This window comes from Dioscorea cayenensis, chromosome 11, assembly GCF_009730915.1.
Source record: "Dioscorea cayenensis subsp. rotundata cultivar TDr96_F1 chromosome 11, TDr96_F1_v2_PseudoChromosome.rev07_lg8_w22 25.fasta, whole genome shotgun sequence".
Classification (NCBI taxonomy): domain Eukaryota; kingdom Viridiplantae; phylum Streptophyta; class Magnoliopsida; order Dioscoreales; family Dioscoreaceae; genus Dioscorea; species Dioscorea cayenensis.
In genome coordinates, this window is record NC_052481.1 from 9341569 (window position 1) to 9354430 (window position 12862).

The 12862-nt window shown below is 37.9% G+C and overlaps 1 non-coding gene and 1 pseudogene across 1 annotated transcript; both read left to right on the plus strand.

Moving 5' to 3' along the window:
• The first annotated feature begins 213 nt into the window (after positions 1-213).
• LOC120272750 lies at positions 214-320 on the plus strand. The gene has a single exon (XR_005540289.1). It is a non-coding gene; the product is annotated as a small nucleolar RNA R71 (small nucleolar RNA).
• A 4447-nt stretch (positions 321-4767) lies between these two features.
• On the plus strand, positions 4768-12348 carry LOC120271592 (annotated as a pseudogene).
• Positions 12349-12862: the final 514 nt, after the last annotated feature.

Sequence of the window (12862 nt, forward strand, 5' to 3'; positions counted from 1 at the left end):
AATGAAGTTCTTGCATCAATCTCATGAAATCCAGCTACCTTCTTTCTGTCCCTTGTGTTCCACTAATAACTGTTCATAGCCATTTTCTCAATGAGATGTCGGGCTTCTTACGGGGTCTTGCTTCCTAAGGTACCTCCTACTGTAGCATCAAATAACTGCTTCGTGCTTGGGTTCAACCCATTATAGAAAGTCTGAATTATCATCCACTCAGGAAACCCATGTTGAGGGCATTTCCGCAGGAGCTCCTTGAACCTATCACATGTCTCAAATAGAGACTCCAATTCCATTTACACAAAAGAGGATATTTCATTCCTAAGCTTCACAGATTTTCTGGGAGGGAAATATCGAGCAAGGAAAGCTTCTACCATCTCCTCCAATGTAGTGATCGATGCTCTAGGTAATGAATGTAGCCATTGCTTCGCTCTTTGATAAGTACTTGTGTACTAAGAATAGGAAGTATTATTTTCTTACGATGAGCATTACTTTTATCAGGTTTTATCGCTAATATGTGTGTTTTTGTGTTCTTTTGCACATATAGGGTTGTGGAGCCAAATAGAGAAGAAATGAGCCAAAGTAGATTGCAAATGCATTATGTTGATGGAATCTTGAAGTGGAAACATGAAAAGACATGAGTTATGCTTGAAGACATATGAGTGTATGCCAACCTCCATTATGCTTGATGGAATATGTAAATTGGAGGGGCACAAAGGCAATCGCACTCATGTGTTCCGATTTGTGCAAGGCTAGCAAGATTCCCATCAAATGTGCTTTTACTTGAAGATGCAATGCGATCTACAGCATAAACGTGTGCCCGCTTGTGTTGCCTCGATGAAAAGTGTGGATTCGGGAGTATTTTGGCGGAGTAATGTAACAAGCACTGTAGCAAATCACTGCAATAATTTACTGTAGTAGTTACTGTTCACAAGCCGCTGAAAAACCAAGTTCTGCAGATTCACACGGGCGTGTGGAAATTCCACATGCCTTTGTGGATTCCGGATTCCAGCCTTATATAAAGCCACGGTTCAGCCAGATTTCAGAATCCTTCTCTCCATCTTTTCTCCATCCTTTGAGAAGCTTGCGGCTAGGGTTTAGAGGTGCTTTGGCAAGGCTTTTGGAGTGATTCTATGGCTTTAATACTACATTTCTCTTGGAAGATAGTTATTTGGGGAGCTTTCGTCGACATCGATCCGGCGAGGTATGTCCTAGGCTTGACAAGGGGACCTTTGGAGAAGACGAGGCTACTCCATAAGACCATCGACACGAATACCAAGGGGGTTTTCTTATGGATTACATGTTTTTATTTTTGATTTCATTATTGATTGTATCTTACTCCATGGAGAGCTAAACCCCAAAGTGGGTACTTGGACTTGTAAACCCTAGGATGCTATTGTTTCATTGACCTTTTATTATGTTTTCCTTCATTGATGTCTTTAATTGAGTTATAATCTTGAATGCTTGTTGAATGATTTCTCCCTTAGAGTCACACTAGGGTTAAGTATCTACGTTGATAATCCTTGTGAGTGAGTGACTCACTATGAGAGTTAGACAATTAAGATTGGAGAGGGTCGAGAAAGTGAGTCGAGGGATAGCGGAGCATCCCCTTTCCACTCCGGTGTGATTTATCCTACTTCCATTTTCTAGAGTTCTTTGCGGTCACAATAGAGTGAAGTGCTAAGAGAGGAACTCCGCTGGGGCTTGGTTGCATGAGCAACAGGGTGAAGCATTAAAGTAATCCTTAGTATCTGGGGCTTAAACGTGAGTAGGGGTCTTTCACCTGGACCAAAGGGCTAGATCTACATATAGGAATAGGGTTAATACTTGGAATCTCTAGAACTTCTTACAACTTTGCACAGTGTGAGGTATTGAGACTGAGCGATTTCTCCACCAGGACATAGTGTAGAGTTAGTCACGGTTGACCTTAGGTTAGGGACAAAGTATTTTTAGGATTTCCATAACTCATTAAACATCAGTTAGGAGGCATAATAGTTGGTCTTGCACTTAAATCAATAACACTAGGGGAAGCAATGTCCGAGTGGCCCACTTTCTATCGATTGCTTTTCCTCTCATTTTATCGTGCCTCTCTTTCTTAATTTCTTTAGTATTGTTCACATTAATTTTATCCACACCATTATTGTTTCATCTTTATTTAGTTAAGTAGCAATCGTTGTGTTTCTATTCACTATTCCCTGTGGATATGATACCCCACTCACCTGGGATTTATTACTTCGACAAACCCGTGCACTTGTGGGTCACACGCAAGGGGTGTATCACTCTCCCTTTCAAGTAAAATGGGAAGGCCCTCAACTTGATAGCATCATCCCTAAACACCATTGATCTTGAGCATGTCACACGCATCCAAGAAGTTCTCTATGTGATTGTTTAGATCCTCATCGGCCAAACCATTAAACTGTGCTGACTGCTGTAACATTTGGATGAATGCTAGCTTGAGCTCAAAATTCTGAGCTGTAATTGGTGGCCGCACAATGCTAGATTATGTGCCAAGAACTGCGGGTCTAGCATAATCTGATAGTGTCCTCTTCTGCTCATTCTGTTCTGCCATATCTGACCCTTCACCTTCTTCCTCAGCTCGATTTGTGTGTTCTTGCATAGGTTCTTTACCCCTTCTACAAAGTGTTCATTCAAGTTCAAGATCTTCTTCAACCAATGTCGAAGGGTTTCCTCGGGTCATAACCTGGAGTTGCAACCAAAGAAAGAAAAACAAATCAGAACGATGGAAGAATAAGAAAGTGTGAAATAGAATAAATGGTGAATATTTAAAATAGCAAAGTACAAAGTGTTTCTCAAATGCCTATTCCCTGGCAACAGCTCCAAAAATATGACAACACCCTTTTGCGTGTGTACCGCAAGTGCACGGGTTTGTCGAAGTAATAATACACCGGTGAGTGGGTAGTCGAATCCACAGGGAATAGTTATTAGAAACACAAAGATTTCTATTTAACTAGAACAAAAATGAATTAATAGTGATGTGAATAAGAATCAATACAAATAGAAGTAAGAAAGAAAAATGAGGCGCAATTAAAAGATAGGAGAGGCAATCCACGATAAATGGGGCACCTGGACATTACTCACCCTAGGACTAGTATTTCAAGTGCAAGACCACTCATTATGTTTCCTAACTAATGTCTAATGAGTCTTCGAGATCATTAAACACATTGTCCCAAAACTTAAGGTCAAACGTGACTAACCCTACACTATGCCCGGTGGAGATATCTCTCTATCTCGACACCTCACATTGTATTAGGTTGCTTTAGGATCTAGGGATTCCAAGTGATAAACCCTATTCCCTAAAATAGATCTAACCCTTTGGTCCAGAAGAAAGACCCCTAGTCACAATTAAGCCCCATATACTAAGGATTACTTCAATGCTTCACTTTGTTGCTCGCGCAACTAAGCCCCAGTGGAGTTCGTCTCTTAGCACTTCACTTTATTGTGATCACAAAGAACTCTTGGAACATGGAGGTAGGATAAATCACACCGGATGGGAAAGGGGACACTCCACTATCTCTCGACTCACCCTCTCAACCCTCTCCAATCTAGCATTGTCTAACCATCATGGTGTGTCACTAACCACAAGGATTACCAAAATGGATTCTCAAACCTAGTGTCACTCTAAGGGAAAATCAACTCAACAAGAATTCAAGATTGGAACTCAATTAAAACATCAATTAATGAAAGCATAATAAGAGGTCAAAGAAACAATGTCATCCTAGGGTTTACAAGACAAGTACGCACTAGGGGTTTAGCTCTCCATGGAACAAAATACAATCAATAATGAAATCAAAAGTAAAAATATGCAATCCATGAATAAAACACCCTCGGTGTTTGAGTTGATGGTCTTGTTGAGTGGTTGCGTCTTCTCCAAAGGTCTCCTCGTCAAGCCTAGAGCACACTTCGCCAGATCAATACCGACGAAAGCTCTCCCAATAACTCTCTTCCGAAGGAATCACAGTGTCGAAGGCCATAAACCTCTCCAAAAGCCTACCCAAAGCCTCTACAACCCTAGCCGTGGGAGATTCCAAAGGTGAGAAAAGATAGGCCAAAGGATGGATAGAAGGATCCCCAAATCGGGCAAAAATCATGACTTAAATAGGGATGGAATCGGGCATCCACATGGGCATGTGGAATTTTCACACACCTGTCTGAATCTGCAAAAATTCATTTTTCAGCGGCCTATAAACAGTAACTGCTACAGTAAATTACTGCATTGATTTGCTACAATATATAATAATCTGCCAAAATACTCCCAAATCCACACTTTCATCGAGGCAACATAAATGGGCACACGTCCATACTGCAGATCGCGTTGCATCTTCAAATAAAAACACATTTGACGACAATCTTGCTAGCATTGCACAAGTTGGAACACATAAGTGTGACTATCTTTGTGCCCTCCAATTTGCGTATTCACTTGAGCACAACGGAGGTTGGCACACACATATGTCTTTGAGCACAACTTGTGTTTTCATGTTTGTTCACTCCAAGATTCCATCAACAAAGAGCAAACACAATCTTTTTTGGCTTTTTCTTCTATACTTGTCTCCACAACACTACATGCACAAAAGTAACACAAATACACATGTACTAGCGATAAAATCTGAGAAAAGTAATGCTCATTGTAAGAAAAGAATACTTTGTATTACTAATACACAAGCACTTATCAGCAACAATCACAAATAGAATAAAAAATGTACTTTTTGGGAATTACCATATTGGAGGACTAACATGATTTGACACAATCTTGATGTCATGCACATTGAAGAAAATGTGTTTGATAATATTATGGACAGAATATTTGATGTACCTAGAAAAACTAAGGATAACTTGAATGCACGGAAAGATCTTCATATTCTCTGTGATTGCCCTGAACTTGGTGTTCCTTTTGACAATATAGTGCCTCGTAAGCCAAAGGCAAAGTACACATTGACAAAAAATGAAAAAGTTAAGATTTGCTGTTGGGTGAGGGCTTTAAGGTTTCCTGATCGCTATGCATCAAAACTTGGTAGATGTGTTGACATCAATGAATGCCGATTGAAAAATATAAATAGTCACGATTGTCACATGTTCATGCAGAGGCTTATTCCGATTGCATATTGAGAAATATTACCGGATTTCATATGGTATACATTAACTGAAGTGACTTTGCTCTTTTAGATCATATGATCTGCCCTGCTTGATTTGCAAAAGCTTTAGGAATTGGAGAAAAATGTGGCTATATTGTTATGCAACTTGGAAAAAAAATTTCCTCCAGCTTTCTTTGATTCCATGGAATATCTACTTATTCACTTGCCATATGAGGCTATAATTGGGTGCCCTGTTCAATATAAATGGATGTATCCTTTTGAAAGGTAATATTTTTCTCATCTCTTTTAGATTTAATGTATGTGTTTATGTTATCAATTTAATTATTGAAGCTCATAGATTAATTCGAATTATATATATATATATATACATATATTAGGTTCTTTCATGGACTAAAGAAAAAAGTGTAGAATAAATCTCATGTGGAAGGTTCAATATATGAAGCTTACATTGTTGAAGAGATGTCATTCTTTGCAAACCATTTCTTTGAAAAAGATGTTCCACCTTACAAGAGAATGAGAGTTGAAAGAAATGTAGAGGGCGTCAATAAGAACATTCTACCTTGCTCTATCTTCAACTATCCAATTCGAGGTCAAGGCCGGATGGTAGAAAGATGGCTATCTCAAGAAGAGTTACATGTAGCACATACATACATATTACAAAATTGTGAAGAAGCTCAACCAATTTACCAGTATGTTTAGTATCATATGTGATTTTGTGAGTTCAAATGAATATGCATGTTAATTAAATATCATAACTAATACTATTTTTTATTTTGTAGGATGTTTGTCACACACTTCCAACACTTAGATCCCACACTCATTGAGAAAATGGTTGATCAACATTTTGCCGAATGGTTTATTAGTTATTTGAGTTTCTTAGATGTATTTTTCTTATTGCATACTTCCTTATTCAATCATGAAATATATTGATATTCTTAACTTTAAATAATTTTGGTAGTATCACTTTAGGTTCAAAACCTAGATAATCAAGTTACTGATCAATGTTGCTAACTCTTGCATGGGGTCCAGCTGGTCAAGTCAAAACTTGCTCAGGTTGCTTTATAAATGGTTATATCTTCCACACTCTTTGACATGGTGAAAATAAGTCAACTATGAATAGTGGTGTACGCATCCAAAGTTCTAGTGGTGATTTTTATGGCTTATTGGAAGAAATAATTCAGCTGGAGTTTCCATGTAGCACACCAAAATTTGTTGTCCTCTTCAAGTGTCGATGGTTTGATCCAATACATGGAAAGAAGGTTCACTGTAAGTATGATATGGTTGACATTAACAGAAAGCGGTTTTACACAAAGTATGACCCATTTATCTTAGCACAATAGGCGATTCATGTGTATTTTTCAGAATATCCAAGTTTGAAATGAGATAAAGTTGATTGGATGGTTGTATGCAAAACAAAAGCAAGAAGAAAAATTGAGGCACAATGGCAAAAAAAGGATATCCCACCCTACCAAATGGATGAAGTTGAAGTTAGACATGATGTTACTACATTTGACGTTATTCCATCATTACATGATAATTTGAATGGTATTGATCTCTTTGTTGACCTGTCCGATGTTGTGGACCTAACATCTTAAAGTAGTCAACCGATTCTTACAACTGTGATGGAAGAAGAAAAAAATGAAACAGATGAAAAAGAAGAAAAAAACGAAGAAGAAGAAGATGTGGAGGATGAGGAAAATGGAAATGAAGATGAATTATTATTTTAGACCTAATGTAAGTTACATTATTTATGAATTTAGTTTATAGTTTTGTCTTGTATTAACAAATGCATTATATTCTATAACTTATTTTGGTAGACTGATTTATAGTTTGCCAATGTGTATTTTTACCTAACTTGCATTTGATATGACTTCTTGTTTTTTCTTTTCTTACAAGGGTAGATGATGGGTGAAAGAACTCTCTGATTTCTTGTGCATGGCAATGATGATTGTAAGAATTCTATGATAATGCATCGAGGCATGCTTCATGGTATGACCTTGAATCAACGGGTGTACTGGAGGGGCAATGGGAGAGGCAATAGTTCCCTTAACTTTGCAGCCAGCAAGCATCTCGTTTGGTTTTAGGGGTCAACATTTATTAACATATAATTGGCGATGAAAATGCAACACTCCCATGATTCTTATCACCTGAGCCATGTCAATCAAACTGCTAATGAAATATCTGCTTGATGAACAAGTCAAAATTGTTAACAAAGCATGTTTTCTCTACAGGTAACTTTCAGTGTCATTTTCAGAACTTTTGCTGTCACTTATTTTTAATATGTTTTTCATTGTCTTTTTAATATTAAGTCTTTTGGAGTTGTGTAATGATCCTAATTGTATTGTATGTCCTCTTGCTTATAAAACCAAAAGGGCTACCAATTGTCAGGTTGATTGACAAGGTCCCCTTGCGTATATCCCGCAAGTGCACGGATTTGTTGAAGTAATAATCCCGAATGAGCGAGTATCGAATCCACAGGGAGTAGAGAATAAAAACACTTAATTCGCTTCTTAGCTATGTGAAAGATCAATAGTGATAAGTGTGATAATGATTCAATTCTCAAAGGTAAAAGCAACAAGTAAGAGAGCACGAGTAAAGGAGAAGGTAAGGCAATCGATAAAGATGGGGTACTCGGATAATGTTCTGCCTAGGACGATCGCTTCAAGTGCAAGAACCCTCTATTATGCTTCCTAATCAATGCAATAGTGAGTCATGGAAATCCTTCATTACATAGTCCCAAATCTAAGGTCAACTATGCCTAACTCCATACATGTCCCAGAGGAGAAATCAAACAATCTCAACACCTCATACTCACATAGAGTTGCAATGAGCTCTAGGGATTCCAAGTGATAAATCTCTTCCTAATTATAGACCTAACCCTTTGGCCCAGGTGGAAGGTCCCTAACCACGATTAAGCCCTAGATACTAAGATCACCTCAACGCTTCACTCCGTTGCACTCGCAACTAAGCCCTAGCGGAGGGTCATCCCTTAGACCATTCACTCTATTATGGCCACAAAGAACTCGAGGAACGGAGGTAGAATCTATCACGTCGGAGCGGAAAGGGGACGCTTCTGTACCTCTCGACTCACCCTCTCAACCCTCTCCAACCTATCTTTGTCTAACACTCATGGTGTGTCACTCACTCACAAGGGTACCAACAAGAACTTTCAACCCCAGTGTCACTCTAGGGGAAATGTTCATACAATCAAGCATTCAAGGTTGGAACTCACAATAAACATCAATTAATTGAAAGCATAATAAAGAAATTCAATGAAACGAATACATCCTAGGGTTCACAAATACCCAAGTACCCACTAGGGGTTTAGCTCTCCATTGAGCTAAATACAATCAAATAAATAGAATGTAAAAGCAATGAATCAATAGAAAAACCCCCTCGATGGTCTTATGGAGAGTCCTCTACTCATCGTCCAAGGATTCCCTCGTCCGGTATAGGATACGCCTCAACGGAAGCTCCCCTACCAACCTTCTTCCTAAGGAATGACAATGTCAGAGCCGTAGAACCTCTCCAGAAACCTAGCCAATACCCCTCAAAACCCTAGCCGAAGCCCTATCTCAAGTTGGGGAAAAGATGGAGAAGAGAATGCTGAAATCGGGGCTAAATCGGCTTTAAATAGGGCTGGAATCGGGCGACTACACATGCCTGTGGATCTTTCACATGCCCATGTGGAATTTTCACACGGGCGTGTATAATTTCCACACACCCGTGTGGATTCTATGATTTCCTGTTTTCTAGGCCGGCTGTGAACAGTGATGCTAAAGTACTTTGCTACAGTACTTTGCTACAGCATTCGGCCTGAATAGCTTCCCGAATCCATGCTTTCATCGGGGTAACGCAAACGGGCACACGTTCACGTCGTGGATCACTTGCTTCTTCAATGATAGACAAGTTGGTGGAGCTCTTGTTCTATGTGCATAAGTCAGAATGCTGGAGTGTGACTGCCCTTGTGCCCCTCCAGATGGATGTGCCAACTAGAATACGAGGAGGTTGGCACACACTCTAGCATCTCACACCCGACCTATGTCTTCGCGTTTGAACCTTAGCAAGATTTCCTCCAAAATCAGTTCATTGTGCTCCACATTGGCTTCTTTTCTTCATACTCGGTCTCACAACCATACCTGCACGAAAGTAACATAAAAACACACATATTAGTGTAAAAACCCGAGAAAAGTAATTCTCAACATAAGGAATGAACGCTTCGCCTTCATATCACACAAGCACTTAAGGTAATTATCATCATGGTGGTTGTCTGCTACTAATTATTATCACAAGCACAATTAGCAAAAAATAGTATTCTTCAGACTATTTGGTGGTTGTCAATTACTTATTCATTGTCAAGATTGTTACTTTGAAGCTGGGGTCTGATGGAATATGGTCTTTTACTTTAATTCTAGTGAAGTTCTTTCTAGTGATTTATGAACTATGGGGTTTTGTCCAGGAAGCATTGTGTGATTTGTTGGATGCGAGTGGGAAAGAGAGCTTCGAGGTATCCACCTGTAGGGAGATATCTGAGAAGTCCTAAAGAGCTTTTTGGGCATTTCGGTGATTGGGATTTTTACAGGTCTTCATTTACTTATCATTCTCTTCACGATGGTAGTCTAAATTGCTTAAGTTATGCAGTTAGTATTCTTTGATTATGCTTGATTCTTCAATTTTCTATAGTATGCTAAATGACTTGATATAGGTGGGTTGCTATAATGGCTCACCTTGATGAAATCTCATAACAAGGATGTTATTTTGGTTCTGAATGTGGTGCATAAATACTTTCAGGTGCACCAAAAGAAATGGTTAGAAGCGGTGCAAAGTCTTCAGCATGCAATACAAGGGTATCCCACAGAGTCTTTTCCTTATTCTGATTTAATTAATAAAAGGTTTAGATGATCAAAGTTTGATGTTTTTTCTGCCATGTATGCATATCAAGTGTTTAGTAACTATTCTTAACTTTCTTGGCCACACACTTTTCTTGCATTCATTCATGTTTATTTCTCTTTCTCTCTTTCTTGTTTGTGCTTGTTCTTTTACATGTCAGAAATTGGTTCTTTCTTAATCAAGTTCTTATTTTGATGTGTATGATGAATGAAAGCTCTTATCTTTTTCAGGTTTTGCTTAGAGTTAATTTCGACTAAAGTAACTCTAAGCCTAGCATACCCGAGGTTTCAAGTGCTGTTGTTTCAGAGAAAAACCACTTTCCAGATACTGGTTGTTGAAATGGAGGTGCAGAATCTGGTGGTAATGGGAAATTTCCACCTGGAGAAGGTGGTGGTGGTGGTGGTAGCAGCCATAATGATGATGATAAAGAAGAGGATGAATTTGGGCCAGTTCTGAAGTTTGACAAGATAATAAGAGAAACTGAGTCACGTGGAGTTAAGCTTCCATCTGACATGTTAGAGCCTGCCAAAACCATGGGGATTCAAAAAGTTCTCCTTGAGAGATACCTGGATTTGTAGGTGCTTTTTTGTTCAAGTGATTACATCTTTTTACATTATTTTGCTTAAATGGTTGCTTAAATAAGAGATACTTGGTGTTGCAATGAAGTCATATTCAATGCTTAGGAATCTAATGCTTGCTGATCCATCCTTCCTTTTTAAAATTGGAATAGAGGTATGTAAACCCTTGCTTTTCCCAAGTGCTCGAAATGGAGAATCTTTAAAGAGGCTTATGTAATTTCAAAAATTTCAAATAATCATCGACTCTTGTTGTGTGACATTTACAGAAGTGAAAAAGAAAGGCAAGGACTTTTGGACAGAATTTGAGTTGTATCTTGCAGATCTTTTGGTAGGAGATGTTTTTAATGTCGCTTTGGTAGGAATGTTGGCACCTTATGCACAGATTGGGCATCGCTCTGTATCTAAAGGGATTCTTGGAAAGATGAAACATGCTTATAATGCTCTGCCTAGTAGGTGTGTTTTAACATCCCTTTTTTGTAGTTTTTCTATCATTGATAGAATAATTTTTCTATAGTTTTTACATGTATGCATCATTAAGAAGGAAGATGGCTTGTAGTATGGTCTGTGATTGTATTTTTTAATAGTTTTATCTAGCAAAGTTGGGTGTTCTGTTTGTTGTATTGAGTCGACCCTTAGTTGTTAGATATGCATTTTATAAGGTAAGTTACTGTCCTAACAAATATTATGACTTTACGCATACTAGCTATCCTTATTATGATGAGCCAAATAAATGTACGGTAAAATTCTTGATCAATGTTAATTTGGCATTCCCATACCAAACTCTTGCGTTGACATCTATGTGGTTGTGGGAGTAAGTCTGCTTAGCAACTTTATACTCATACCTCCTCATGTCCATTTTATTTCTTAATTTAATGTAAAAGTGCTCTACTGTTATCTGCTCATCTCTACTATATACTTAAGTTATGTTTTATGTGATCTCTTTCATTGTTTGGTTCACAACATTGCAGAAGATGGCTAGGAAATATCCTTTTTTTCTATTTGATTATATAACCAAATCTGGAGCATGTTGCTTTTATTCTTCTTCATAAAAATTGAAATTCCTTATATTTTAAGTTCTTGTAAATTTTGACTATTTTTTCTATTGCAGTGTATTTTAAGCTGAAAGACCAGGATATAGCTTTTCAGTTCAGCAACGAATAGGAACATACTTTTATAAGGTACAATGGTACTTTGTTAGTGTTCTCTCTGCAACATCCTTTTCCAGAGAATGAGAAATGAATTCTAGTTACAAACTACTATAACCGGGCAGATCATAGTGGTTGTAAAGGTTATGAATTTTAATCGTTGTGAAGGATTTTGTTTCAATTCATATGATTGATTTCTGCTCAATTGCTTGCCTTTTATTATCAATAAAACTCTGTTTATGCTATAATTCCTACTATGGTAGTGAAGGTTTTGAATTTCAGTCGTTGTGAAGGATTTTTATTGGTTCTTATGATAAATTTCTAGTCAAATGGCTGCTTTTATTGTTGATGAATACTTTTAAGTGTTTGCAGTGGTTGTGAAGGTTTTGAATTTCAATATTTGTAAAGTATTTATATCTCTGCTCTTATGATTAACTCCTGAGCAAATACTTGCTATTTATTCTTGAAAGAAACTTCATATTTATTGATGTGAAAGTTACATTTTAACTCATTCATAAAACACTCAGTGTTTAGGTCCATGTTTCTTACTGTATTTACAGGTTCTTCAAAGGTCTTGCTACTTCTTCCCAGAAACATCTCAAGAATGTTGAGACCGCGCATTTGATCTCATGAGGAGTTCGGAAGCTTGGAACAATAGTATTATAACTGTCAAGGAGAATTGCACCTCAAAGGAAATATGGACCGGTCGAGTACCTAGGTACATTTCTTCACATATTATTCACTCTCTTTGTGAAGAGACCAAATCATATTAACTTGTGATAAAAATTATATTTGATGAACAGAGTATGGGGAAATCCATGGGATTATTTACAGCCTACAACCGATGTAGATGGAACTTTACTTACACACCACCAGAAAATGGATTGAAGATGGTGGCGTGCATAGGTACCATTACTAGCACTATTGTCACAAACTCTTGACTTGATTTCTTGGTTGTATTAATTACTGAATTTTGTCGCCTGAAATTTTGTTCTATTGCAGGCAATACAGTATTTGATGAGGTTCCAAAGTGAGTATACATGGCAACTACTTAATGTCGCTCGACATACAGCATTTGGAATGGATGCTGCCAAAATGGTTCTTGAAAATCTTCCAACAGATTGACCCGAGGTATATCATTTAATTA